At 38.3% G+C, this 4944-nt stretch overlaps 1 pseudogene; it reads right to left on the bottom strand.

The window, feature by feature from the left end:
• Positions 1-3277: 3277 nt before the first annotated feature.
• LOC112921919 (eukaryotic translation initiation factor 3 subunit M pseudogene) lies at positions 3278-4091 on the bottom strand (annotated as a pseudogene).
• Positions 4092-4944: the final 853 nt, after the last annotated feature.

The raw sequence follows: 4944 nt of genomic DNA, 5'->3' as shown, positions 1-4944 counted from the left end.
CAGGATGGTAAGCAACTTCCACAATTGGAGGTTCCTGAGTAATACTCTTAAATTTCTCTTTCAGTGAAGAGATGGGGGAAGGACAGGGTATGGAGTAGAGTGGTTGAGGGGGGCCAAGAGGTGACTGTGTGTAGAGTATGAGTAGGTGTGAAAGGAAATATACCCTAATTCAGGAACCAGGACTCCTGGGTTCTCTGCCTCGTTCTGCTCTAACCAGCAAAGTGGAAGTGAGAAAATCATTTACTTTCTCTGAGCTTTGATTTTGTCATCTGTAAAATGGATTGAACTGATTAACTTTTAGAGTTCTTCCCTGAGTCTGGTGCTCATGTTTGTCTCTGAAAAACAATAATGGTTGAAAATGAAATTTTGTCTACAGACCCCGTGAATGGTATGTGGCTTATTTCAGTAAGATAGGATTGCCACCAAAGTGCCACGTAACAGGGTTAGCTTTCTGACTAGACTTTTCTGGTAAGTGACTAATTCAAGATGAGCCCTGCGGGAATCCCTGAGTGGCTCAGCTGTTCAGCACCTGCCTTTGGCCCAGGGTGTGATCCTGAAGACCTGGGATCGAGTCCCGGGTCAGGCTCCCTGCATGGAGCCTGCTTCTCCTTCTGCCTGTGTCTCTGCTTCTCTCTCTCTCTTTCTCTATGTCTATCATGAATAAATAAAAAAAATCTTAAAAAAAAAAAAAAAGATGAGCCCTACATGTACACATACGGCAATGGTTTGGCACAGCTGAGCATTACATGTTTTGCTAAGTTTCTTGCCCTTTCTTTCCTGCTTCCTACATGTCTGGTTCCTACTTCCTTTTTGGTCACTGTATAAGTGTGCAGGTTTTCTCTTAACCCTATCAAACTGGCTAGGCAGTTAGTCTGTGTTTTTGCACACCCTGGCCAAATCAGCATGGTCATTCACCTCTGTTTATTTTCCCTTCCCAGACATCAGGTGTCATCTGCCTGGTAGCAGCCCCACAAAAGTACTATCTCCCCTAGTAAGCCTGCAATGCCTCTGACTCTTGCTAAGTTTGGTGGACTTGGAGTCACATCAACAACCAGAGGCACCCATCAAACAGCAGCCCATGGCATTCGATCTCTTCAAGAGTTTTCTTTTTTTTTTTTTTCTCCAAGAGTTTTCAAACTCTCCGTAACAGCAGTTTGAATGACATTTTACTTATTTGTAAAAAAGATTTAATTTATTTATTTGGGAGAGAAAGAGAGAGAGAGAGAGAGAGAGAGAGAGAGAGAGAGAGACCACAAACGGGGAGCAGGCAGAGGGAGAGGGAGAAGTAGGCCCTCTGCTGAGCAGGGAGGCCCATGTAAGGCTTGATCCCAGAATCCCCGGATCATGACCTGAATTGAAGGCAGACGTTTGACCAACTGAGCCATCCAGATGCCCCTCAAATGACAGTTTAAATAAATAGTCTCATGAGAAAGAGAGGAGGTCGGAAGAGAGATAAAGAGAAGAGAGGAGAGGAGAGGAGCTAAACTATAAGGGAAGGAACCCAGAGAAGAACAGACTCCTTTCCATTTCCTTCCTTCATATATATGAGAATTTTGACTTTTTAGGATATAACAGTCCACTTTTTGATCAAACTACAATTTCAACACTAAAAAACTTAATTTCAAAGGCATCTGGGTGGTTCAGTTGGTTAAGGGTCTTATTCTTGGTTTTGATCTCAGGGTCATGAGATGGAGCTCTGTGCTGGGCTCTGCACTCAGTGTGCAGTCTGCTTGGGATTCTCTCCCATCTGCCTCTGCCCCTCCCCCTGGCTTGAATTCTCTCCTTCTCTCTCTTTAATTAATTAATTAATTAATTAAAAAATAGCTTTTGATTGATTCTAATCTCTTACATTTTGGCTATAGTTTGCAATCCATCAGATTTGGCTGACTTAAGGAATTTTAGGCCATTTTCCAGAATCATCTTCTGAAAGCAAGGTCCTGGTAATTTGTCTCCCCTGCTAAAGAATCTTCATGGGCTCCTTGACCCTGGTATACTTGTGTAGTTTTGAATCAAGCCGATTTTTTTTGTCTATTTCCAATGCCTTTCCACAGTAGATAGTGTAGTTGGAAATATATAGTTTCATATAGTTGAAAATAGTCTTACAGATCAGTATTCACAAAAATACTAAAATTACTCTTCCTATAGCTAGAATTTCACTCTAATTCATTCTGAAACTGTGTTGAATTGAGTCCACATACTTCTTAAACTAGATGCCTGTCAAGTAAGTACCTGAAATCTTCCACAACTACTCTCATGCCCTCTGTACGAATGAATGAGGTGACCTGTATCATTCCAATTTGAACATTGTGGCAGGAAATAGAGAAAGATTATGTGGTTTGAGGATCGATTGACCAATATCTATATAGATGATAGGAGGAAAACTGTGATTAAATGAAGGCAAAAGGATTTCTGTCTTACAATATTGAAGATATTAACGATGAGGAGGTTGTAAAATACTGTGCTGAGCTGATAATTGTTGTGGGATTTGCTTTCCCAGCCATCTTTTGTATCATGATAATAAAAAATACATATAAAATTATGCGGGATAATTTAGAAGTGATTTTGAACTCAATAAGGTTAGAGGGAGAAATGTAACTGGTTCACTTATTATCATATATCAATATAGCCAATATAGGCCAGAAACGGATGTTACCGATGATTTTATGTTTTCATGGAAAATAAAAGAAAGGGAAAGAAAAGAGAAAACAAAAACAAGTTAAATGGCTCCTATGCCAGTCTTGTGCTTGGCAATGATCTCACTTAATCCTTATAGGAACTTCCATAAAGGAGTTTCCATTATCCTCATTTTATAGATGGTGAACATAGGAATTGGGAAGTAACTGGCCCAAAATCCCACCGCCAGGATTTTAGCTGAGCCCAACCTGCCCGCAGAGACTTTGCTCCTTCTACCTTGATCTCTTGCAACTGGTTTTATTTGTTGTTTGTTTGTTGTCATTCAGTTCATTTCTTCTTGTTCTGGAAGAATTACACAGGATTTGGTCACCACTATCTGTGCAATTCCATATGAAATGTTAGTTACCATTTTGAAATCATTTTGGCACTGAATATTGAACAACTCACCAGTTTCAAGATGGCATCTCTATTCTGCAGGCACACATATTATTTAGAATAAAGAATGTCATTTTTCATTTGACCAAAGCAAGGCTCAGTTTCTTCCCACTGAGTTCTGAGCACCTGAATCTCCCTGCTCAGCTCTCTTTTTTTTCAGTTTATAATGTTTTGCTATGATTTAGATTTCCTCCAAGAAGAACAAATTTTATATATAGCATAAAAATTCAGAAAGACTCAAAAGACTACTTTTAACTTTGTTCAAGTTTTTTTCCAGGCATTAAGTGTGTCATAAAGCTGTTGCTATTATTTTCCAAATGTCCTATGTGTACTATGATTGACAACAAGACCATTTCAGTTCTTACTGCATTAATAACAAGTGTTTCGACATCATTGGCTCCAATCTGAAGTTCTTGCTACATTGTGTCAAAAGAAATTTCTTTTTTTAAAAAAAATTTTATTTGTTTATTTAGACAGAGAGCAAGAGAGATCACGTGGGGGAGTGGGGATAGGAGGAGAAGCAGACTCCCCACTGAGCAGGGAGCCAGATGTGGAACTCTATCCCAGGACCCTGGGATCATGGCTTGAGCTGAAGGCAGACATTTAACAGACTGAATCATCCAGGTGCCCCAAGAAATTTCTTTATTTTTCACTGCTATTCCCATAATAGTAAGCAGTCTCAGTTTTGCCATATTCTACTCATGTGATAGACCAAGTGAATCAATGAAGTCTATTATTCTGATAAAACTTGACATATGACACCAATTAACACCCACAGGAATGATTAAAAGATCATGAGTAAGTTCACCTTCCAAAAATTTGACTGGTTTTAAAGTGAGAAAATGGTTAAAAAAAAAAAAAAGAAATGCATTTAGATCTTTCAATGCTCATACAATACATCTGTGGGCAACAGCTTGAACCTGGGGAGTGTTATTCTCTGTGTAGCTTCCTAGCAATTCCACACATGAGTGTGACAGCCGAATACTTACTGAAATACTTTTTCTGGAGACCCAATGAACCATTCTCCTCTGGTCATAAATGTACTACTTTTTCATCATTCAAGTCTGATTATTACCAAATACATTTCTGGAAACACATTCTCTAGATGTTACAGAAGCTTTCATAATTTAATTTATCAATGTGAAGGAATTATAAAACTGTCACAGCAGCATTAATGCTGAGTCAATTAAAAATACAAAATAAGTTACACTGTCTCATGCTTTGGAAGATGAGAGGTGGTTACAAGCAAACCCACAGGGACAGAGCATTAAACTTCCAAAGGATGAGTCATGACTGTTAAAAACAGTATACATCTGTGTGTGAGATGCCACATGAAAATATAAAACAATGGCTTTCTTAGTAGCTGTGAAAACTTAGAACAAGGCACCAACCAGAAAGCTCTCCTATTTCCCAGATGCCTTTCAAGACTGTTGTCTCTCTATAGCCTCAAAATAAAAAATCAGAGACAGAACAAGTTACAATTAATTATTACCACCAATGATGATCCATCAAGGATCCATTCGAAGTATAACATTTCTTGTAACTGCTAGATTTCTGAGCAAGAGGTGACCAAAATCTCATCAATTTTTTAGCATGCCGTGTAATCCTTTTAAATCTTAGAGAACATTTGGACAAAAGTTGGGAAATACACACATGAAATATTGATTCTTATTCTGGTGAGTAATCAGGTTAACCTTCTTGGTAGAATGAGGTTGAGATAATTAAATAGGTGGATTTGCCAAAATGAGTAAATGAATCCATTACAATACATTATGTCACAATCCTATCTCTGCTACCTTCATTTTAAAATAAAAATAACATTTAACAAGTTCTGTGCCACGAAGTTGAAAATAGAATGTTATAGAGTTGTCATTA

This window comes from Vulpes vulpes, chromosome 12 (assembly GCF_048418805.1).
Source record: "Vulpes vulpes isolate BD-2025 chromosome 12, VulVul3, whole genome shotgun sequence".
Lineage (NCBI taxonomy): Eukaryota > Metazoa > Chordata > Mammalia > Carnivora > Canidae > Vulpes > Vulpes vulpes.
The sequence above is the reverse complement of the archived record's forward strand: the minus strand, read 5'-3'. Positions and strand labels throughout refer to the sequence as shown.